Source organism: Rutidosis leptorrhynchoides, chromosome 4 (assembly GCF_046630445.1).
Source record: "Rutidosis leptorrhynchoides isolate AG116_Rl617_1_P2 chromosome 4, CSIRO_AGI_Rlap_v1, whole genome shotgun sequence".
NCBI classification, from domain to species: domain Eukaryota; kingdom Viridiplantae; phylum Streptophyta; class Magnoliopsida; order Asterales; family Asteraceae; genus Rutidosis; species Rutidosis leptorrhynchoides.
In genome coordinates this window covers 367688322-367715077 of record NC_092336.1, presented here as the reverse complement: position 1 = coordinate 367715077, position 26756 = coordinate 367688322, and the positions used below count along the sequence as shown (strand labels likewise).

General features: G+C 38.7%; 1 pseudogene; it reads right to left on the bottom strand.

The window, feature by feature from the left end:
* The window catches only part of LOC139841819 (uncharacterized), a 61795-nt pseudogene extending 35767 nt beyond the window's left edge, over positions 1-26028 (bottom strand).
* Positions 26029-26756: the final 728 nt, after the last annotated feature.

Genomic DNA, 26756 nt, shown 5'->3' with positions numbered 1-26756 from the left:
CACAATAATTTTGATACAAGATAGTTGTGAAGATAATTCTAGCTAGTACACAAGTCGTTCAGCAAAGGCAATAAAGACACATAATTCATACGTCCAGAAACAAGTCATGCATTCTGGTTTTACTAGGACTACTTCCCATCCTTGGTCTTGTGCAACATAACCGTTATGGCCGTTGATAAGACAGCGTGTTGTAACGTCGTCAAAAGGACGAGGGTTACGTAATGTCCAACATTCCCGTAACAATCTAAAAACCTCATTTCTTACCCCAATTACCGACTCCGTCACTTGTGGGAACGTTTTGTTTAATAGTTGTAGCCCGATGTTCTTGTTCTCACTTTGGTGAGAAGCGAACATTACTAATCCGTAAGCATAACATGCTTCTTTATGTTGCATGTTAGCCGCTTTTTCTAAATCACGAAGTCCAATATTCGGATATATTGAGTCAAAATAATTTCTTAACCCATTGCGTAAAATAGCATTTGGGTTCCCCGCAATATATGCGTCAAAGTAAACACATCGTAACTTATGGGTTTCCCAATGTGATATCCCCCATCTTTCAAACGAAAGTCTCTTATAAACCAAGACATTCTTGGAACGTTCTTCGAATGTCTTACAAACTGATCTCGCCTTAAATAGTTGTGCCGAGGAATTCTGACCGACTCTAGAAAAGATTTCATCAATCATGTCTCCGGGTAGGTCTCTTAAAATATTGGGTTGTCTATCCATTTTGTGTTTTTAAACTGTAAAATAGACAAGAGTTAGATTCATAAAAAAAAATACTTATTAATACAAGCAATTTTTACATATATCATAAAGCATAAGCACACTATATTACATATATTACACCACACGAATACAACTATCTTATTCCGACTCGCTTGTTTCTTCTTCTTCGGTTTTGGTTCGTTTTGCCAAGTTTCTAGGGATAAATGATGTTCCCCCAATACGAGCCGTAATTTTCCACATTGGTTTAGAAAAACCTGGTGGTTTAGAGGTTCCCGGGTCATTGTTACAACTTAAGGACTTCGGGGGTTGACGATACATATAAAGTTCATCGGGGTTGGAATTAGATTTCTCTATTTTTATGCCCTTTCCCTTATTATTTTCTTTTGCCTTTTTAAATTCAGTTGGGGTAATTTCTATAACATCATCGGAATTCTCGTCGGAATCCGATTCATCGGAGAATTGGTAATCCTCCCAATATTTTGCTTCCTTGGCGGAAACACCATTGACCATAATTAACCTTGGTCGGTTGGTTGAGGATTCTCTTTTACTTAACCGTTTTATTATTTCCCCCACCGGTTCCGATTCTTCTTCCGGTTCCGATTCTTCGTCCGGTTCCGATTCTTCTTCCGGTTCCGACTCTTCTTCCGGTTCCTCTTCGGGAACTTGTGAATCAGTCCACGAATAATTCCAATTTACATTTGACTCTTCATTATTATTAGGTGAGTCAATGGGACTTGTTCTAGAGGTAGACATCTATCACATAATATCAAACACGTTAAGAGATTAATATATCACATAATATTCATATGTTAAAAATATATAGTTTCCAACAAAAATGTTAAGCAATCATTTTTAAAGAAAACATGGTCGAAGTCCAGAATCACTAATGCATCCTAACAAACTCGATAAGACACACTAATGCAAATTTTCTGGTTCTCTAAGACCAACGCTCGGATACCAACTGAAATGTCCCGTTCTTATTGATTAAAAACGTTCCATATTAATTGATTTCGTTGCGAGGTTTTGACCTCTATATGAGACGTTTTTCAAAGGCTGCATTCATTTTAAAACAAACCATAACCTTTATTTAATCAATAAAGGTTTAAAAAGCTTTACGTAGATTATCAAATAATGATAATCTAAAATATCCTGTTTACACACGACCATTACATAATGGTTTACAATACAAATATGTTACAATAAAATAAGTTTCTTGAATGCAGTTTTTACACAATATCATACAAGCATGGACTCCAAATCTCGTCCTTATTTAAGTATGCGATAGCGGAAGTCTTAATAATCACCTGAGAATAAACATGCTTAAAACGTCAACAAAAATGTTGGTGAGTTATAGGTTTAACCTATATATATCAAATCATAATAATAGACCACAAGATTTCATATTTCAATACACATCCCATACATAGAGGTAAAAATCATTCATATGGTGAACACCTGGTAACCGACATTAACAAGATGCATATATAAGAATATCCCCATCATTCCGGGACACCCTTCGAATATGATATAAATTTCGAAGTACTAAAGCATCCGGTACTTTGGATGGGGTTTGTTAAGCCCAATAGATCTATCTTTAGGATTCGCGTCAATTAGGGTGTATGTTCCCTAATTCTTAGATTACCAGACTTAATAAAAAGGGGCATATTCGATTTTGATAATTCAACCATAGAATGTAGTTTCACGTACTTGTGTCTATTTTGTAAATCATTTATAAAACCTGCATGTATTCTCATCCCAAAAATATTAGATTTTAAAAGTGGGACTATAACTCACTTTCACAGATTTTTACTTCGTCGGGAAGTAAGACTTGGCCACTGGTTGATTCACGAACCTATAACAATATATACATATATATCAAAGTATGTTCAAAATATATTTACAACACTTTTAATATATTTTGATGTTTTAAGTTTATTAAGTCAGCAGTCCTCGTTAGTAACCTACAACTAGTTGTCCACAATTAGATGTACAGAAATAAATCGATAAATATTATCTTGAATCAGTCCACGACCCAGTGTATACATATCTCAGTATTGATCACAACTCAAACTATATATATTTTGGAATCAACCTCAACCCTGTATAGCTAACTCCAACATTCACATATAGAGTGTCTATGGTTGTTCCGAAATATATATAGATGTGTCGACATGATAGGTCGAAACATTGTATACGTGTCTATGGTATGTCAAGATTACATAATATACAATACAAGTTGATTAAGTTATGGTTGGAATAGATTTGTTACCAATTTTCACGTAGCTAAAATGAGAAAAATTATCCAATCTTGTTTTACCCATAACTTCTTCATTTTAAATCCGTTTTGAGTGAATCAAATTGCTATGGTTTCATATTGAACTCTATTTTATGAATCTAAACAGAAAAAGTATAGGTTTATAGTCGGAAAAATAAGTTACAAGTCGTTTTTGTAAAGGTAGTCATTTCAGTCGAAAGAACGACGTCTAGATGACCATTTTAGAAAACATACTTCCACTTTGAGTTTAACCATAATTTTTGGATATAGTTTCATGTTCATAATAAAAATCATTTTCTCAGAATAACAACTTTTAAATCAAAGTTTATCATAGTTTTTAATTAACTAACCCAAAACAGCCCGCGGTGTTACTACGACGGCGTAAATCCGGTTTTACGGTGTTTTTCGTGTTTCCAGGTTTTAAATCATTAAGTTAGCATATCATATAGATATAGAACATGTGTTTAGTTGATTTTAAAAGTCAAGTTAGAAGGATTAACTTTTGTTTGCGAACAAGTTTAGAATTAACTAAACTATGTTCTAGTGATTACAAGTTTAAACCTTCGAATAAGATAGCTTTATATGTATGAATCGAATGATGTTATGAACATCATTACTACCTTAAGTTCCTTGGATAAACCTACTGGAAAAGAGAAAAATGGATCTAGCTTCAACGGATCCTTGGATGGCTCGAAGTTCTTGAAGCAGAATCATGACACGAAAACAAGTTCAAGTAAGATCATCACTTGAAATAAGATTGTTATAGTTATAGAAATTGAACTAAAGTTTGAATATGATTATTACCTTGTATTAGAATGATAACCTACTATAAGAAACAAAGATTTCTTGAGGTTGGATGATCACCTTACAAGATTGGAAGTGAGCTAGCAAACTTGAAAGTATTCTTGATTTTATGAAACTAGAACTTTTGGAATTTATGAAGAACACTTAGAACTTGAAGATAGAACTTAAGAGAGATCAATTAGATGAAGAAAATTGAAGAATGAAAGTGTTTGTAGGTGTTTTTGGTCGTTGGTGTATGGATTAGAAATAAAGGATATGTAATTTTGTTTTCATGTAAATAAGTCATGAATGATTACTCATATTTTTGTAATTTTATGAGATATTTCATGCTAGTTGCCAAATGATGGTTCTCACATGTGTTAGGTGACTCACATGGGCTGCTAAGAGCTGATCATTGGAGTGTATATACCAATAGTACATACATCTAAAAGCTGTGTATTGTACGAGTACGAATACGGGTGCATACGAGTAGAATTGTTGATGAAACTGAACGAGGATGTAATTGTAAGCATTTTTGTTAAGTAGAAGTATTTTGATAAGTGTCTTGAAGTCTTTCAAAAGTGTATGAATACATATTAAAACACTACATGTATATACATTTTAACTGAGTCGTTAAGTCATCGTTAGTCGTTACATGTAAATGTTGTTTTGAAACCTTTAGGTTAACGATCTTGTTAAATGTTGTTAACCCAATGTTTATAATATCAAAAGAGATTTTAAATTATTATATTATCATGATATTATGATGTACGAATATCTCTTAATATGATATATATACATTAAATGTCGTTACAACGATAATCGTTACATATATGTCTCGTTTCAAAATCATTAAGTTAGTAGTCTTGTTTTTACATATGTAGTTCATTGTTAATATACTTAATGATATGTTTACTTATAATAATATCATGTTAACTATATATATAACCATATATATGTCATCATATAGTTTTTACAAGTTTTAACGTTCGTGAATCACCGGTCAACTTGGGTGGTCAATTGTCTATATGAAACCTATTTCAATTAATCAAGTCTTAACAAGTTTGATTGCTTAACTTGTTGGAAACATTTAATCATGTAAATATCAATCTCAATTAATATATATAAACATGGAAAAGTTCGGGTCACTACATAAACCACCCTTCGAGCTACCGACTACCTTTGACAAGTTTCCTCCGCATATATCCGCATACCCGTTTCCATCAGCACCAAAGATACCTAGCATGTTGGGTACTTACAATGGCCTGACCGATCCAGATGATTTTTTACAGCGCTTCGAGGGCGCAATGCGCACTCAAGGCTGGGTGGATCCGGTTGCGTGTCAGATATTTCCTATGACACTACAGGGTATTACTCGTAGTGGTTTAATAAGTTGCCGGCGGGTAGTATTGTCGGGTTTATGGATCTGCGGACAAAGTTTTTACTGCAATATCAGAATCAGAGACCACGCAAGTGCATTCACATTGAATGCCATGACATCGTGCAGAAGCCCAAGGAATCTTTGGGCGAATTTCTCACAAGGTATACTAATGAGTGCCTGCGTATACCAGATCTCAAACCAGAGCAACAGATTTCCGGACTCATACATGGTATAAACTCAGAACGTCATCCAACACTGGTAAGGCATCTGCGCCATACAGCCCTAACAACTTATGCTGAGGCGCTTAATGAATGCCACGACTATATGCGGAGTGGTGAAGATAATGACATTCCAACAGCTAGCTCACGCAACGAGAGAAAGGACGATGATGATCGTTCGCGTGATCAAAGTTGTGGTAACAACTCTCGTGGAAGGTATCCTAGCGGTGGTCCCATCAGGAATGATAAAGGGAAATCAAGTGGCAATTATCGAAACAATAATCAGCGCGGCATCAATAATCAGAACTATGCGCTACTCAAAAGTTTGTCCAAAATGCCCAAGGAAATTTTGGCAACGGAGCCAGTATGCGCGACCTTCGCGGTTCCAACTCCGCTTACAGAATTTGGCAAGCGGGACAAAACAAAGTATTGTGAATTTCATGACGATTATGGTCACGACACCAATCCGTGTAAAAACTTGATGGAACGGGTTCTGGAAGCGCTTCGCGCGGGAAAATTGGATCATCTAAAACCACCTAAAAAGGACAAGGGAAAGACCGCAGAAGAGGCTTCGAAGTCTAAGACTTTCGCATGGCAAAAAGTTGACAAAGCGAAAAATGCCGACTTAACCATTAACATGGTTGACGCAGAGAAAATCAGCCAGCGGAGAAAGTATAACGATCACCCGGATTGGGAGCTTCTCCCAATCACTTTCCCTCCTGTAATGTCAATTGATTCTATTAATGAGCCCATTATCATCAAGTGTCGCATCCCTAATTGCGGAATCCAGGTTAAGCGCATGCATGTTGACACTGGCAGCGGTGTCGATATTATGTATGAGCATTGTTATCTTTTCCTTCCGGCAGAAGTCAAAGCGCAGTTACGCCAGCCTGATATTACGCTATCAGGGTTTTCTGGAGAAAACTCGTGGCCGCTAGGACGAATAGAGTTAATGATAGAGCTTGCGGATGACAGGAACCCGCAGATGATCAGGCGTGAATTGGTCGATTTTTATGTGGTTCGTTCAACTTCACGATATAACGCACTGCTAGGGAGAAACTTCATACGGCGTTTTAACATTATCCCATCGGTAGTGCATGGTTTGATTAAGTTTCCCACACTAAGAGGCGTTGCCACAGTTGTGTCACATCAAGCAACCGAGTTGTGTGGCTCAGTTGCGCCTATAAGCACTCCTAGCGTGGGAGAACAACTGGCAAATTGTGCAGTCATAGCAAATCGCTTGCATCCGGATAAGCGAATTAAAATCGGCGCAGGCTTGTCAGCCGAAACAAAGGCCAAATTGCATGGAATTTTGTCCGCAAACGCAGATGTTTTCGCGTGGCAAGAGTCAGACATGACTGGGGTTCCGCGTGATATTGCGGAACATAAGTTAAATGTTAATCCATCATTGACACCCGTTAGGCAAAAGAAGCGGCATATGGCTCTAGACCGCAGTGATTGGTTGTGCGCAGAGGTGGACAACCTTGTCAAAGCAAGCATTCTGTGGGAAGTGCGTTATCAGACATGGTTTGCAAATCCTGTGTTGGTAAAAAAGGCTGACGGTAACTGGCGAATGTGCGTTGATTTCAAGGACATTAATAAGGCATGTCCTAAGGACAATTACCCTCTCCCGGAGATAGACTGGAAGGTAGAATCACTATCGGGATTTAGGTACAAGTGTTTTCTGGACGCATACAAGGGTTATCACCAAATCTTAATGGCTGCGGAAGATGAGGACAAGACTGCTTTTCATACGCCGCAGGGTATTTATTGTTACACGAAGATGCCTTTTGGTTTAAAGAATGCGGGCGGGACCTATCAGCGTGTAATTGACGCAGCGTTCAAGCACCAAATCGGTAGAAATCTTGAAGCGTACGTCGACAACTTGGTAATTAAAAGTAACATCGAAGAAGACATGCTCACGGACATCCTGGAAACGTTTGCATCTCTGCGCAGGATCAACATGAAGCTTAACCCGCTTAAATGTAGTTTTGGGGAAGAGGAAGGCAAGTTTTTAGGTCATGTGGTGACAGCGCGGGGTATCAAGGCCAATCCCAAAAAGATTGAAGCCATTGATAATTTGCCATCTCCAAAGACAAAGAAAGATGTTCAGAGTCTAACGGGGAAGCTTGCGGCTATCACACGGTTTCTGTCGAAAGCCGCAGAACGACAGTTACCATTCTTCAGTACTTTGAAAAATTGTTTGAAGAAAAAAGACTTCGTATGGACTCAGGAGGCAGAATCAGCCTTTTAGGAGATGAAAAAGGTGCTTGCAGAATTACCAACACTTACTGCGCCAGTATCAGGAGAAACGCTAACGCTGTACCTCGCGGCATCGAAGGAAGCTGTCAGCTCAGTCCTCATCGCGGATCGCGGAAAGGTAATACGTTAATTTACATACTTTATTTATATCGCAGAAACTTAACGACTGAGGTTTTTCTCAGACGCAAATGCCGGTCTACTTCGTAAGTAAGACGCTGACATCAAGCGAAGTAAACTACTCACCGATAGAAAAGCTTGTATATGCACTGGTCCATACGGCGCGGCGTTTGCGCCGATATTTTCAAGCACATCCAATCGTGGTCCTAACTGATCAACCAATCAAACAGGTTGGTAAACGCCTACTTTGCGGCAATGACCGGGGTTATCGCATTGACTAACGCAATCATTTTTCTTTCAGGTGTTATACAAGCCTGAGATTTCTGGCCGAATGGCTAAGTGGGCAGTTGAATTAGGTGAACATGAAATAAATTTTTCTTCGCGCAGTGCGGTTAAGGGTCAAATACTTGCTGATTACCTAGCAGAAGTACCTGCGGATGTCGAGGCATCAGCAGAACATCGGGATCCACCTGCACCAACTTTGTCACCATGGGAATTGTACACCGATGGAGCGTGCAGCGCATCTGGTGCAGGTGCGGGTGTAATTTTAACAGGCCCGGATGGCGAAGAGCATACATACGCACTGCGGTTTAATTTTGCTGTTACAAACAACGAAGCAGAGTATGAGGCTCTGTTAGCAGGTATGCGCATTGCGCATAAGTTAAACGTTAAAATTTTGCACGCTTATGTGGATTCAAAGCTAGTATGCAGTCAAGTCAGCGGAGATTTCGAAGCGCATGACATAGCCATGCAGCAATATCTATCGCTTGTTCACAACCTCGCTGACCAGTTTGAAGCTTTTCAAATCTCCCACGTAATGCGTGGGCAAAATAAGAAGGCGGATGCGCTAAGCAAACTGGCTGCCTTGGCTTTTGATCATATGGGAAAGAAAGTTCTAATAGAAGAACTCAATGCGAAATCCATTGTTATGATTCCTTTAGTGGCACCAGTTGAGGAATCAAGCTCAACATGGATGACGCCCATTGTGGCTTTTCTGCGGGATGGCACATCTCCTGCGGATTCCGCTGATGCAAAGAAAGTCCGCGTTAAGGCACCACTGTATGCCCTTGAGGGTGACGTCCTATATCGAAAAAATTATTTGGGACCACACTTAAGGTGCATTGGCCCGAAAGAGGCAGAGGAAGTTGTACGCGAGGTGCATGAAGGTGCATGCGCACTCCATTCGGGGCACAGGTCCATTGTGTCAAAAATAATGCGGCTAGGATATTATTGGCCCACCATGTACGCGGATAATGCGCGCATAGTTAAGCAATGTGAATCATGCCAAATACATGCACCTATTAGCAGAGCACCTGCGCATCCAATGATACCAGTCTCCTCACCGTGGCCATTCTGCAAATGGGCAATCGACATAGTCGGACCATTCCCAAAAGGCCGAGGTAATTTTATCATCTATTTTCTAAACATGTTACATCAGTACCTTACGCACATTATGCACACGCAGGAAACATCAAATTCTTGATTGTTGCAATCGACTATTTCACAAAGTGGGTCGAAGCGAGACCGCTGGCAGCAATCTCAGGAAAAAGGGTGCTAAATTTTGTATGGGAAGACATCGTCTGTCGATTTGGTATACCAAATGAAATTGTTAGCGATAACGGTACGCAGTTCGCGGGTGACCCTTTTCGCAGCTGGTGCGCGGAGCTTAATATTAAGCAAACTTTTACATCTGTTGCGCATCCACAGGCGAATGGCCAGTGCGAAGTCACCAACCGGGATATAGTAGCTGGAATCAAAGCTAGGTTGGGTCATGGTCGCGTTGGTTGGGTGGATGAACTACCAAAGGTTTTATGGGCGCATAGAACAACACCCAAAGCAAGCACTGGTGAGACCCCGTTTAGTTTGGTCTATGGATCAGAAGCTGTTGTACCCGCAGAAATTGGGGTACCAACGTTCTGCATACAAAATTTTGATGAGCAAAATAACTCTGAAGCTTTGCGGGAAAATCTTAATTTGCTGGAAGAACGCAGACTCTCTGCGGCTGTCAACGAAGCAAATAACAAGCAAAAAATTGCAAAGTACTATAATCAGCGTGTGCGTTCGCGCTCTTACAAGTGCGGTGACTTGGTTTGGCGTCAGAACGACGCAAGTCATGCGGAGGATACTGGGAAACTGGGCCCCCGTTGGGAAGGTCCATACAGGGTAGCTAAGGCAAACAATACCGGGGCGTACCATCTCGAGACATTAGATGGAAAACCTGTGAAACGCACTTGGCATGCGACGTTATTGAAAAAATGTTATATGTAGCTAGGTGGACCTGATCACTCCAGTTTATTGTAGCACATTATTTTTTCTATGTATTTTCCGTCCGTTTGGATGTGTCGCGGTTGTAATTGTGATTAATGCCAATTAAATATTTACTCGCGCATACTTTTGTTGTCAATCTTTTTTGTCTGCGGTTCCTGCCTACTTAAGGGGTGTCCTCTAGCCCCCGTGCGGCAGAAGCCTGTTTGGTTACAAGGCTAGACGCTAACGGCAGGCAACGGGAATTGGTTTTCCCCTAGCCAAGCGCCACGCAGACTAGATGGCTGCAAAGTCGACTTAAAAAATTACAAGCATTGGTTTGCTTGTGCGTAATTACTCTCACATTGGTTTGCTTGAGGAACTCGAAGCATAAAAACATTGGCTTGTTTTTAGTTGCGTTACTTACCATACAACTATAGTGCACCTCTAGTACATGACAAAGCGATAACGCAGTAGCTTTCGAGTCTAAATTATTAAAGGGTAATTGTTATTGGTTTATTTTACGCAGTAATACCCGCATACGCATGAGTTTTGGTTAACTATGCGCATGGGCATGCGGTTCACCTTTTGTTTTGATTCGCGATATATAAACAAATAAACACACTACGCATGCATATCAGGAATGTATATACATCAAATTAAGTTTACATAAGAGGTAATTGTTTGTAACGCCTGCCCAACACGGAACTTAGGGCTGCAAGAATACAAATGCCTGCCTAAGCATAGGACTTACGGCGCAATCCAGCACAAACTAATAATCCTCCTTTAAAAACCCATCGATTGACATGTTCGGGTCCGCAGCGAATGCGTTGATTAGGGGGATAGGGATGGACTTGATGGCTTCTTCCGCCTCCATTAACGCTGCAGCCGTTCCCTCTTTTAGCTTCTTTTGAACGATGTCGGGGAACGGCGGTGTTAGACCGCAAGCTTGAATTACCTCCTGCACAGCCTTGTTGATTTCATGGTCCCTGACCGCATCAACGTAGGCATTGAACTTGTCGGACACAGGCTCTGAGTCCATCACCTTTTGCGCAATGGTGGGGAGTGCAGTGCGCAGCTTCGCCAGATCCGTCTCTGCTAGCTTGCGGTTGGTTACCACGTCATACCTTTCCCTCGTCACCCTTTCCAGCTCCACCCGCAGACGCTCCGCCTCCCCTTTGGACTGGTCAACCGCACCAACCAGCTCGCGGTTTTTCTTTCTCTCTTCAATCAGTGCAGTTTTGGTTTCCGCCGCGGTTAACTCAACAGCCTTGCGCGCTTCTTCTGCGGCATCCCTGTCTTTCTTCACCTGATCAACCCCCGATTGTAGCAGCCCTAGCTCTGTTTCTTTCCGCAAGGCCACTTGATACAAGTTAGTCGAACGGCGGGCTTGATCTGCAACCATGCCAAAAAAGACAAGGCCGTTTTGGACAAAGGCGTTGAGCGCCTGATTAAAAGGCAGTGCGGCTAGTTGGTTGCGGGACTCAGCCGGGAAGATTTGTTGGAGGAAGGCGGACTGCTCTGCGGCGTTTTCCGCCGATAACTGGGTGAGCTGCGCCAGGTTTGCCAATCGGAAGTTACCGTGTGGCGGGGTTGGTGTGGACTCGGAGTCCAGGTGTATCGTCTTATCTTTTGACTCGGCAGTAGCTTCGAGGTCCGGATTGACCCGTGGTTGGGTGTGATGAGTTTCTTCCGCATGCCCTGCGTATTAATAAGTGGTTAGATAAGTGCAAACTTAAATGTGCGGTATGCGCGCAAGCAGAACTCTTACCAGATGATGGGGGAGGTAGATCCGCAGAACGGGGTTCGATGAGAACGAAGTTATCGTTCCGCTTGTCCTCCCTCTGTTTGGGAGTGAGTTTCTTATTCTTCTGTTGGGATTGGGAGGCTTCGGCGGCCTTGCGTTTATTGCCGGAGGTGGCAGGTGCATTCTCGCCAGTCTTCTCCTGCTCTAACGGCTGGTTCACATTCTGTTTGCGGAAGGCAATGCCCGCAATCTCCTCCGCAGTCAGTACTCTCTTCATCTTCATCTTCATCTCTGCAAACACGCACACATGCGTTAGAACAAATAAATAGCAAACTGTTAGTACGTGATTATACTATTCCTACCCTTTCCATCCGGTCCGACTATGGCTGGACGCACATCCTCCCATGGCCAGTGTGCGGATATCTTCCCTAGCCGCAACATCACGTTCCCGTATAACCGGTGCACCAGCTGTGCTTTAGCGCACTCCGCTAACAGCTTTGTTTCCTCGTCATCAAGGACCGGGGTTTTGTTCACATCCTTTTCCACCTTCTCGCACCATATAAGCGTTTGCGGAAAAGCGGTACCAACTACAGTTTGGTCAACGAAAAAGAAAGTTTCTTTCCAGTTACCCGCATTCGACTTTGGGGTTTTGGTGAAATTTTGTCGGGCGAAGAAGGTGAACCAGGATTTGTGGTGATTGGCTAGGTGGTATAGATGACAGAAAACTTTAACCAACGGTACCCTGTCGATTGTGGCGCACCACATTTCAAACAGAACTATCTTGCCTATGGCGTACGGGTGTAGTTGCCCTAATCCCACTCTGAAGTGATCTAATACGCCTAAGAAGAAGTTAGATGGGGGAACCCTAAAGTTACCATGCTTGAATGCATGTTCATAAATGGCCACTTTCTTCTCCGGGGGCTCGTGAGCACGCTGATGGGGTAGGGGTGGCACCGGATTGTACTTAGCTAAGGGAGGATCCTGTTTCACTAAGTAATCTATGTGCTTCTACTCTATAATAGACTCTACGCTATCTATATACGTCTCGTTAGCTTTAGTCATTTTCTAGGAGTAATCGGATGAATACTAACCTTTAAATGGTGGCCGGAATGTTTGATTTTTGATCGGAATTCAAATTGGCAGCGTAACGAGGAAGCTTGAAGCAGGAAAGTGGAAATGAGCTGCAAGATGGGGTATTTATAGGGACGATTGGGAGTCATGGGATGGAGTGGTGTGATCGTGGCTGTACACGTGTTACGCAATCGACGGCCAGCACTTTATTGATGCGCGTGGATGCCAGTTGGGTATGATTACATGTACGCGCGTGGTTGGCACGCGCCTGACACACTGCCACTTTATGTCATGTCCGCCGAATGGGCTTCTGCGATTGTGACAGGCATTTAATGGCATCGAGGCGCACGCGGAATATTAAATGCTAGCCGTTTTCTTGTTTTTTCCGCTTAATAGTTTGATGTCATGTGTCTTGCGTCATATAACATCAAACTGGGGGGACATAATGATACCGCAACCCGCATGCGCACCTCATATGCATGCGGGCGCTTAATAGTGTGCGTATGCATGTGCTTGTGTGCGCTATGCGGTATGCGGATTGTATATGATTCCTTTATTCCCGGTACGGCGGTTGCTTAGCTGTCAAGTAAATATCTTTTCCATAATTATACCCGTGATTCGGGGGAGTCAGTTATGGATGAGATTAACGTGATCTGGGACGGTTCTAGAATTAGGGTTTGCCTATAAATACAAACCCTAATCATCGTTTACCGGACACAGCACATTACGTAACCATCGCATACGATACACATTACGTAAAACAGCATCATCCAGTATCTTTTCAAGGTCAACAGGTTAGTCTTCTGTAAGCTAGTACCTACGACCTTATTTGGGGCCTCTTGATCGACGACCATTATCGGAGGTGGACTTAATCACTTGGCCACCCCACTGAAATCATCATGTCGGCCAGGGTTATTCACGGTAGCCGGACCGGAGAGCCACGTTCTAAGATCCTTAAACCCCTCTTTACGTATTGAGCAGGCATATTTAACCCCACGGTTAAAATATGCATGATCAGAACTTCAAAAGCTACAAACTCCTAAAAGCGTCCCCTAACCAAAACAAACGGGAGGCCACTAATCCAACCGAATACCTTTGCCTTTATCCAAGCCTGAACCTAAAAAGGTAAACAACGAGAGAGTAAGCAAAACGCTTAGTGAATGCAATAATTATACACATACATATATAATATACCTACTTGCAACACTTACACACATACCGCATACATGCTAGCAACACAATTAGCTTATCATCTCAAATACAAAGCTATTAACCTCAAATATCATAAGCTAGCACAACAATAGCATATATATAACTCGGACAATATAATAATCTTACGCTACAACACAATAACCATGGTTAACCAATCGTACAAGGGAATGGCGCTCGCGAAAGGCCATCGGTGTTCATAACATCCGTTAGTATACTTAACACCTCATATCACTAAACCCTCGGGTGGCATATTAACACCTCGATACTTCACCCCGAGTGGCATCTTAACACCTCGATGCTTCACCCTTTATTTTACGGAGTGGTTCCTTAACACCTTGACACTTCACTCCTAGGTGGCATCTTAACACCTCGATGCTTCACCCATCAATTACTTAGAGTGGCATCTTAACACCTCGATGCTTCACCCCGTGTGGCGTCTTAACACCTCGACACTTCACTCGTCACATGAAACGTGGTGTCTTAGCACTTCGACCCTTCACATCTCACGCTACAACAAATAAATACATTATATACCTACGCATATAATTATTCCACTCACCTTAAAGTCTTTTGTGAAAGATAACCGAGCTTGCAACCTTCAATGTAACGTACCTATTACATTATGCATATAATCAATCACAAACTCAAGTTGGTCAACCAACTCACTTACCATCCTCGTGTCATTTTGACCCTTAGTGCAATTTCGACCCATTTGCACTCTTAACCCTAATATTTGGGTAAACTTCGCCAAAACCCTAACACTATCCAAATATGATCTTAATACACCTTTTAACACAAGGTTATCGCATTTTTACACCCATAAGACAACTTAGGCCATCAAAGACTCATTTGACCCATTTCAAGGTTTACACACCCATTTGGGTCACCACATACCCAAATAACACCCACTTACATAACATCTAGGTGTGGTAGTAGTTAACTAACCAATTTAAGACTCATAAACACATTTAACATTTCAAAACCCTAGGTTAGTCATCTTTGAGTTCTCATGACCCAAACTTACCCAAAAACCCCCAAATCACTAACAAATGGGTTTTATGTTCATCACTAACCCAAACCCTAACCCTTATCACTAATTAAGTAAAGAAATTAGATTTAGAACTTACCACCACAATCACAACATAGCTAGTGACTAGATGAACAACTTTAAAACTCGAGCTTAAACCCGAAACAAACTTCTTTACTCCTTTGCTTGAGCTTTCTCACTCTAAGAATCTCTCTCTCTCTCTCTCTCTCTCTCTCTATAAACTTGAAGTGGAAAGGATGAGGTTGTTGGAAGTGGAGTAATGACACACTCCAAATTGATCTAGTGGCCTTAAACTCGTCCACAATGTGAAATACCAAAATACCCTTTTAAATATCTAAAAACAAAACAGCTGGCCCGCCAGTTCATCTGGACGGCGTCCAAAATACTGGACGGCGTCCAGCCCTTCAAATCAGGACGACATCCCACCTTTTAGACGGCGTCCCAACCATCTGGGAAAACAGAATCTTACAATCTTTTAATTTAGAAATGTCTTAACATATGTCTTGCTAAAATAAATTTCTTCTTGAGAAAAGGCACGTTCTAGTTCAATAACATGCCTCTGATCAATTCTGGACAATTAGATCGCAGCCCATTTCAATTCTGGTCCAGTTTCAACTTGGGTCTAAAATTGAGACACAAACACACTAATGACACGAGCCTTTATAAATTCGGGTCATTCAACCCACTCATCACCAATTTGCATACCACTAAAACATAAGCATCATACCTTATTCTTGCTAATATATGAAAAAATTTGAATTTTTGTCCCCGAATTAAGAATTCTTGGGGAAACATTCTCAACTTTAGTTTCTTGAATTGCCACAAATTGAACTTGAATTTTTATAATCAATCTATTCGCTCTACGCCCTTTATCATTGTTAACAAGTCTCCTTGTGTTCCAAGTAGCTAATTTCATTGCTTGCTAGCTTTTTCATTAGTATCAAACATGTCTTCTAAAAAATTACAAAAGACATCATCCTTCTTACATTCTCCGTTGTTTTTATTAGAATTCATAAGTTTACCTTTAACTTTGATAGGTTTGCTTGACATGCCATTACTTTGATCAATTTGTCTTTAATTAACAACCCCAGCTTCCGTGCGATTTTCCATCTCCAAATCCATATCTTCATTCAAATCACATGACTTGTTCTTCTTTTTTATGGCCTTTAAATGGATGATTATTGTGCACCGATCTAGTTTCTTTAGAAGGTTTTAATTTTGATTATTGTGCATTTTTTCATGTAGTATGCACATGTCGATCTGCAATCAAGTGTAAGACATTCTTGTGTTTTTTGCTTCTCATGTGAAATTTTAGTTGAATAAAAGAAGGATGATTCTTTAAAAATTTCAACATCAAAAGATGATTTTTCGTAGGCTGGCCAGTGGACCTGGGCTTGGACAATGGGCTTGCAACAACTTGTTTTGCACCAGAACCAAATTCATTGACTACATTAGACATTTTAGGGGACTGTCCCCTTCTACAATTACATCTTACGCTTCCATAAAACAGGTTTTCAAGTTTTTCTGAAGGGTGTTTGACATATTTCTCACAAAAGGTACAGTCTCCACCACCTTTATTGGCCCAGAAAACGAGTTATTAACCAAAAAACACCTTTGTACTTCTCGTAGACTTGTAAGTATAGATTGGGGGATGTGCCATTATCTAATGGTTGTTTGCCATTATTCGTTAAACCCTTATCAAATTCAAAATTCGAATTTAAGTTGACTTTTTCTCCTTTAGATTCTGGCACTGGTACACCATGAGAAGATTCCAGTGATTTAAAACCAATATGACATTCATCTTCTACAATCGGAGTGTCTCCCGAGTTATCTTAATTACAACCAGGGCCTTGAATATCGTTTTCATTAATAGACTTATTAACTCCATCCACGAAACATCCATATCTTCCTGCTCAATTGGATCAAAATTATCACCAAAGTCATGAGCTCATAAAGTTACTTTATTTTTTATTTTTTAATTCAACAATCGTTTTTCTGTCAAGCTTTGTAGGGTGAATATTTCCATGAAAACAAAAAATGACCAGACCAGGAATTTGCTAAAAAAATAAAATTGCAAAGCCATAACAATTATGTTATATATCGTGTTACAACAAAACGATATTCACAAAATTTTCAATATATAACATGGTTTCAGAGCAAGTACGATCTCGAGGTCTAGTCAACCGCCGTTGTCTTTATGGCACCTGCCAAGTCTCTAGATTTCTCTACATTCTTTATAACTTTATAATTAAAAAAGACAATGTTAAACGTAGCCCTTGTAGTTACGTTTAAGTTTACCAAATTTAAGTTAAAACTCTGGTTAATTAATTACAGAGTATAAATTTTTTTTTTTTTAATATCGATTTTCTTTATATAGTTTGGGAATTAATGTTATTCATGGCAGGATTGTGTTATATAAATAGAATAAACTAAGCTTAAACGTAACCTTAAGGGCCTTTTAACATTTTCCTTTAAAAAAAAGATAAAAGAAAAAAAAACTGCGGATGACGTAACCATCAGATGAATCTAAACCATGATCCCTAGGGATGGCAATCTCCATCCGACCCGACGGACATCCATCCGACTCGATCCATTATTGATGGATATGGATGAATTAAATGGATGAATATCGAATATGGATGTTTATTGGATCAGATATGGATGACAATTTATAATCCATGGACGAACCCGAATTCACCCGAAGTAATTATATATATATATATATATATATATATATATATATATATATATATATATATATATATATATATATATATATATATATATAGGGGCAGGATCAATGGGGAAGTAACCAATTGGGGGGAAGCAATTTTTTTTTTCTTCGTTTTTTTTGAATTTTTTTTTCCGACATCAAGATCACACGAAAATATGAACATTTAGAATAGACACTTCGTGATGAATGTTATTATTTAGGCGGGAAAACGATCGACAAAAATAACATTCAAGATAATATTGTTCGTGAAGAATATGAACCTTTTTTTTTTCTTCATGTTTTGTGAAGTAAAATTTAGCCCGATTTAGAGTTTAGAATTTAGGGTTTAGGGTTTAGGGTTTGGTGTTTTGGGTTTTTGGTGTTTTGGGTTTATTCCATAAACCCAAAACACCAAACCCTAAACCCTAAACCCTAAACCCTAAACTCTAAACCGTTCGTGTTAAAAACCCAATCTAAATCCTAAATCTAAACCCTAAATCTAAACCCTAAAACCTAAATATCTAAACCCTAATATCTAAACCCCAATAGCTAAAACCTCAAAATACGCTCGAAAAACACGATAATTGTTATATATTACTTCTTCGAGCGTTTTCCCGCCAAAATAAAAACATTTATCACAAAGTGTCTCTACTAAATGTTCATATTTTCATCTCATCTATAATGTTCGTGAACAAAATTTTTTCAAAAAATGAAAAAAAAAAATTTTGCTTCCCCCCGAATGGTTACTTCCCTCTTGATCCTACCACTATATATATATATATATATATATATATATATATATATATATATATATATATATATATATAGTATAATATATCTATATAATTTACAACTGTTGCCAATTGTCTTTGTTAGACCACAGATAACGCAGCGTTTGTGGCCCCTATGCCGCCTACATGGCGTGAGAAACGCCCCACAAACACCCGGAATGAGGCGTTTGTGGGCGTTTGTGGGCAAAACACGCCGAGGAGTGAGAGCGTGACAATGAGGTGACAGTCCATGATTGGTTATAGATATTTTATCTCTCCAACTTTAATTTATTTACACCTCAAATACCAATCAAATTTTACATCACCCACAAACGCCTTTACAAAAGCCCCCATTACAACTCCCTCATTTTACTGTCATGGCCATGTCAACGGCTTGTCCCAGAAAATACACCATATCTATTCCACCTCACAATCACTATTAGGCCACTCCCTATCGTAACTAAACTATTCATCCTCTTAATCTTCCACATCAGCGCCACATCAACACCAATATCCTATAACTAACTCATAATTAAACACTCCCTATAATGGCTAAAACAATACTCCTCTAATATACAACGTACAAGCAATAAAGCATCAAGTTCAACAATAAAAAGCCACTAGACCCACAATTCCTATAACTAAACTTAAAACTTCCGTTAAATCCATGGTGAATGCGGGTAACTAAAGCGGGTAATGAGACCGTACCTATGGTTAGTTACGGGTAATGACGGATAATGTGCGGGTAATGGACGGATAACTAACGATAGGGGGTGGTCTTATAAGTTATCTTATACACTTGTACTATACTACTACATATTTTTATATATTTACAAAATTTAACTTAACTTTTTTAAACATTTTCTTGCAATTGGCGGGATGTTTTTTTTTTTCCTTTTTCCCCCCCATTTCACTGAAACATGCTCCAAAATATTAATTAAAGTACTACTACTAATTACTCCGTCTTAAACACATTGAAATTGAAGGTCAGTTGATCCCTTTAATTCCAATTAAGTTGTAACCTTTCTTTATTTCAATATATTTGACACCTATATAAAGTTTTCATTGGATTATTTACCAAGCAGCCGTGTGATTCAAAGTTAGGGTTAGAAACCCTAATTCGGTATTCTCTGTTCGTCTTAAATTTGCGATTTTGTCAATGTAGTTGTTGATCAATCTGAACAACTAATCAACTTCTTCCGGTTAGTTTCAATTTACTTCGCGTATTTTTTTGTAATTTTTATTTTTATTCGATTTATCATCCAAAGTTAGGTTTAATTCGTTATCGATGTAGTCTTCAATTTAGGTGCAGTTTTTCGGTTTCTATTTCAATTGCGTCTGCTTTCTTCATTAGTACAAATCTGTTAATCTTTTTGTTCTTTATTATCCGTTCATATTCCATAATTTTCAAATTGTTACCAATGCCACCACCACGCGCACTCGGATCCTTCTCCGGACGACTTAGTAGATCACTCGGTAACTCCCTAAGTCTCCTTCACAAATCGACTTTTTCGTCCTGGGCTCCACCGGCAACGTCTACACGGTCACACTCTCCATGAGGACCGCCACACCATCTTGCACGTGCCCTGACCCAATGATCCCGTGCAAACACATTCTATTTGTTTACACTCGTGTCCTGTCCCTTTCAACCAGTGACCCTCGTATACGTCGTAAAACTTTGCGCCCCAGTGAAGTCTTTAACCTCGTCCATACCCCAGTCAACCCTGACTCATTTGCTAGCGAAAAACTCAGAAAACGTTTCCATGAGCAATACAAGAGTGATGATGAAGATGACGATACCAATGGTGCAGATGATGATGAAGATGAACAAGGAGAGTATGTTAATCTATCTGCTTATATGGATGAAGGTGGTAATATGGGTGATGAAGATGATGATTCTGGTGATGAAGATGATGATTCTGATGATGAAGATGACGATACCGATGATGAAGATGATGATTCTGATGATGAAGATGACGATACCAATGATGTAGATGATGATTCTGATGATGAAGATGAACAAGGAGAGTACGTTAACATGCCACTTGGATCCTTCTCTGGACGACTTTATCGATCACTCCGTAATTCCATAAGCCTTCTTCACAACTCCGACTCTGACTTTTTCATCCTGGGCTATACCGGCAATGTCTACACGGTCACAATCTCCATGACACCATCTTGCACGTGCCCTGACCCCATGACCCCGTGCAAACACATTCTGTTTGTTTACACTCGTGTACTGTCCCTTTCAACCAGTGACCCTCGTATACGTGGTAAAACTTTGCTCCCCAATGAAGTCTTTAACCTCGTGCATACCCCGGTCAACCCTGACTCATTTGCTAGCGAAAAAGTCAGAAAACGTTTCCATGATCTATATAAGCGTGACAATGAAGATGACAGTAAACAAGGAGAGTATATTAATCTATCTGCTTATATGGATGAAGGTGGTAATGTGGGTGATGTTAATCATGGGAAAAAAGATCGAGAGTATGATTTAAGATGACAATTGTAAGTTAGTAACAATGAGTTGGTAACAAAGATGGCAAGTAGAACTATGTACTTAAATTGTTTACTCCCCATGTGTTTTTTGTTTATTGTTTATCAATATCAATATAACTAGCTTTAGAAACTCTAAATCATTATTCTCTTTTCGTCTTAAATTTGGGATTTTGTCAATGTAGTTGTTGATCAATATGAACAACCAATCAACTTCTTCCGGTTGCGTATTTAGAGAGTGATTTTTTCTTAATATTATTTGATTCATCATCCATATTCAGGTTTACTTCAGTCTTGATATAGTCTTTAGAGGGCAGTTTCTAACAGTAATGTCGCACAAATAAACTCCCTCTTTTTTGCGGCGTTGAAGAAAATTGATATCGTTGACCAAGCCCTTCTCAATCTTTAGGCAAAGTTGTAAATGTTCAAGAATAGAATAGAAATCTATACTTGAAAGATTAAGGTAGCAAGACTTTGTTGCTAAAGATTAAATTAGCAAGACTTTGATGCTAAAGATTAAAATAGCAAGACTTTGTTGCTAAGTAGATTAGAATACATAATAAAAGTGTAGAATAGAAATAATTTGAAGGTTGGTTATATTATTTGAAGATTTGTTATCATATACAACTCTTGATTACAACTCCTATTTATAGGCTACAAAAAACTAACTTTCTTAACCTCTAAGAAAACTTAATAGGTAAGTATCACGAATATCGATAATTACTTAACAACTAAGGATACTAAAATATCTATGCATCCTTAATGGATAAGAATACTTAATGGATAAGAATCCTTAATGGATAAGAATACTTAATGGCTAAGTATCCTTAATGGATAAGAATACTTAATGGTTAAGTATCCTTAATGGATAAGAATACTTAAAGACTAAGAATACTTAATAGCTAAGAAAACTTAATAGCTAAGTTTTCTTAGTAACTAAGTTTACATAACATAAGACAAATGTCTAATAACAATCTTAGATACACTAACACTCCTCCTTAAGATTGTTGTTGGACATCATAAGTCGAGTCTTCAATTGATCTAGCTTCATTCCTGTGAGAGATTTGTAAGCATATCTGCCAATTGATCATCGGAGGTGCAGTATTTCAGCTTGACTTCTCTATTCTTCTCGGCTTCTCGAATAACATGATATTTGACATTGATGTGTTTTATTCTTCCGTGTTGCACCAGATTCTTTGCTATAGCAATAGCAGATTTGTTATCACAATAGATGACTGTTGGACTGTCTTGTGTAAGATCCAAGTCGCACAACACTTTCTTATCCAAACAGCATGATTCACAGCAGCCACGATTGCAATATATTCCGCCTCTGCAGTAGATTGTGCGACAACGCTTTGCTTTTTTGAGTTCCAGCAAAATGCCCCTAAACCAAGATTGAAAACATAACCAGAAGTACTCTTCATATCATCAACACTTCCAGCCCAATCACTATCAGAATATCCTTCAAGTTTCACATCTTTGTTTCTCTCGAACATAATCCCCAGATCGAGAGAACCTTTTAAGTATCTTAAGACTCTCCTGGCAGCTCCCAAGTGAGAACTAGTTGGTGAAGTCATAAACCATGATAAGAAACTAGCTGCATAAGCTAAATCGGGTCTTGAGATTGCCAAATATAATAGACTCCCGATAATACTTCTGTATAGAGTTGGATCAGCTAGCTTATCTCCATCTTCTTTAGACAACTTGCAATTTAAAACAAGTGGTGATGTGACTGGTTTGCATGAAAACATGTTGAATCTCTTGAGCATGTCACTTGCATACTTTTTCTGAGAAATATAAACACCACTAGTTTGTTGATTAATTTTCATGCCAAGAAAATAATGCATGAGTCCCAAATCTGACATTTCAAATTCAGATTTCATTTGTTTCTTGAACTCTTCAACAAGATTATCGTTGCTCCCGATCACAAGTAAATCATCAACATAAAGAGAGATAATCAGTACCTCTTGAGAATTTAATTGTTTCACATAAAGAGTTGACTCATTTGGACTCCTCTTGAAATTATGATTTATCAAATGAGCATCAATCTTAGAATACCAAGCCCTTGGTGCTTGCTTTAGACCATAAAGTGCCTTATATAGTTTGTATACTTTATCTTCTTGGCCAGCTACTTCAAAGCCTTGAGGTTGCTTTACATAAATCTCCTCCTCAAGTTCAGCATTCAAAAATGCAGATTTCACATCAAGATGATGAATTTTCAAATTGCGTTGAGCAGCTACAGCTAACAATAACTTGATCACGTCATGACGAGCAACTGGAGCGAAAGTCTCCCTAAAATCCACACCGGCAATTTGAGAATATCCTTTCGCTACCAACCTTGCTTTGTGTGTATGAACTGAACCATCAGGTTGAAACTTAGTTCTAAACACCCATTTGACACCTATTGCATTCGTACCCTTTGGCAAATCAACAAGCTTCCATGTTTCATTTTTCTTAATCATTTCAAGCTCTGCTTTCATGACTTCATTCCATTCATCGTGTTTGGAAGCTTCAATATAGCTTTCGGGCTCCATAACAACATGATTACAAGACTCGTATACATCAGCAATTTTTTTGGTTCTCAGAACTTCGGTGTCAGTTGTGTCTTCGACATCATATTCTGGATCATCATAATGAGATTCATTTTGGAGACTTGAAATAGAAGCTTCATGCCTTTTAACTTCCTTCGTATTTCAATCCCAGTAGGCTCCTTCATCAACACTCACATCTCTACTAATTGCAATTTTACAATCAGTCAAATCGTATATTCTATATCCCTTTGACTCTGTCGCATAGCCAACAAAAATTCATTTTCTAGCTTTAGCATCAAGTTTTGTCCTCTTGACATCTGGAATATGATAGTAAACAAATAGAACCAAATACCTTCAAATGTTTGACTGAAGGTTTGATTCCTGACCAAGCTTCAACCGGAGTCTTATTACTCACAGCTTTTGTTGCTAATCGGTTGAGCAAATACACAGAAGTTGCAACGGCTTCAGCCCAAAATGTCTTGGTTAGATTCTTTCCGAAAATCATCGATCTTGCCATCTCCATAACAGTTCTGTTTTTCCTCTCAGAAACTCCGTTTTGTTGTGGCGAGTATGGAACCGTGACCTGATGAATTACTCCTTGTTGTTGAAGGAAGTCTTCAAATTCATTTGAAGTATACTCTCCACCATTGTCGGTTCTCAAAATACGCAAAGTATTGCCACTTTGCACTTCAACAAGTTTCTTGAAATTCTTGAAGATAGAAAAAACTGAAGCTTTATTGTTGAGAAAATTGACCCAACACATCCGTGTGTAATCATCGATAAAAAGTATAAAATACTTGTTGCCATTCCAGGATGGTATAGACATAGGACCACAAATATCAGAATGAATGATTTCTAACTTGTGTGTGGCTCTTGTCACACCAGATTTTGAGAAAGGCAACCTGTGATTTTTCCCCAATTCACACCCTTCACATTTAAGATCAACTTCGGTAACTATAGGCAAATCTTTGACTAGTTGGGTGGTATACATGTGCTTCAGTGTTCAGTTATTGAAATGACCGAATCTTTTATGCCATATCATACTATTATCTTCCACAACATGATAAACACTTTCATCCATAAAATCGAGCTTTAAGTAGAAACTATCATCTACCATATCAAGATTTGCTAATATTGAACCGGTAGTGTCAGAGATGCAACAACGAGAATTCTTAAAATTCACACCGTAGCCATTTTTGGTCATTTTTGTAACACTTAACAAGTTTTGATCAAGGTCGGGAATATATAAGACATCAGAAATATATTTGGTACCTTGCTTTATTTTAAACGCAATGGTGCCTCTCCCTTTAGCTTGAACAATTCTTCCATCTCCGAGCTTCACTTTAGTATTGATTTTAGTATCAAGATTACAAAAGTATGACAGCTCTGGAGTCATATGGCTAGTGCACCCACTATCAAGAAGCCATGTAAGTCTTCTTGAACTTTTATCGACATGTGAGACCATGAACAAGTGTTCATTTTCCTCCTGATTTTCCTCAGTGAAATTTGCCAACTGAAGTTCCTTTGTTTGGCCTTGATTTTTCTTTGCTCTACAATATCTTTCAATATGTCCAAACTTTTTGTAAAAATTGCACTTAAAGTTTGGTTTATCTTTGAACCAACAATCAACTTCTTGATGATTTGTATTTTGACAAACTTTACATGGAGGGAAAGTTTTTTTCTTTGATGTTGAAGAGGAGCTTCGTGAGTTTGAACTTTTATTTCCTTTATAATTTCCTTTCTTATATGTGTTTTGTCTTGAATTCCCAGCCTTGTTATTTTTGAAAGAAGCTTGAAAAGCACCTTCAACCTTTTCTTCGGATCTCATAGAGACCCTCTGTTCTTGTGCTTGAAGCTTACTGGTTAGTTCAGAAACCGTAAGCATGCTAATATCACAAGATTCTTCTATTGCGGAAATTTTGGCTTCAAACTTTTGAGGGACACTTATCATTATCTTCTCCACCACTTTCTGGTCTGAAATCTTATCACCATGAAGTCTAATCTGATTAACAACATCTATTATTCGCGATGAATAATCTTTCACGAGTTCATCATCGTTCATTTTCAACAATTCAAACTCTCGTCTGAGAGTCAATAATCTGACAGCTTTTACTCTATCAGAACCCTCATAGGTATCTTGGATTTTATCCCACACAGCTTTTGGTGTGTCCAAGTCCATTATTGAGGTGAAAATTTGATCAGCAAGTCCTGAATGTAAACAGGTAAGTGCCTTATCTTTCTTCAGCAACTCTTCTTTATAATTTCTTAGTTGAGCAACAGTTGGGTTTGCTCTGAGCGCTGGAGGATCTTCATTAGTCTCTACAACCTTCCATAAACCTTGAGACTTCAAATATGTCTTCATCTTTACTGCCCAAATGTGATAGTGCAACCCATTAAATGTTGGAATTGCTGGAGCAGTTGAACTAGATGCCATGTCTAGTTTAAAATTTCTTTTACCGTGAATAAAACAGCCCCTTAAGAAGAAAGCTCTGATACCACTGTAAATGTTCAAGAATAGAATAGAAATCTATACTTGAAAGATTAAGGTAGCAAAACTTTGTTGCTAAAGATTAAATTAGTAAGACTTTGATGCTAAAGATTAAAATAGCAAGACTTTGTTGCTAAGTAGATTAGAATACATAATAAAAGTGTAGAATAGAAATAATTTGAAGGTTGGTTATATTATTTGAAGATTTGTTATCATATACAACTCTTGATTACAACTCCTATTTATAGGCTACAAAAAACTAACTTTCTTAACCTCTAAGAAAACTTAATAGGTAAGTATCACGAATATCGATAATTACTTAACAACTAAGGATACTAAAATATCTATGTATCCTTAATGGATAAGAATACTTAATGGATAAGAATCCTTAATGGATAAGAATACTTAATGGCTAAGTATTCTTAATGGATAAGAATCCTTAATGGATAAGAATACTTAATGGTTAAGTATCCTTAATGGATAAGAATACTTAAAGACTAAGAATATTTAATAGCTAAGAAAATTTAATAGCTAAGTTTTTTTAGTAACTAAGTTTACATAACATAAGACAAATGTCTAATAACAATCTTAGATATACTAACAAAAGTAAGTCACGGCATAAAAAAGAAAAAGACCTTACAGAAAAGGATAACACAGTCAAGCAAGCGATTTCG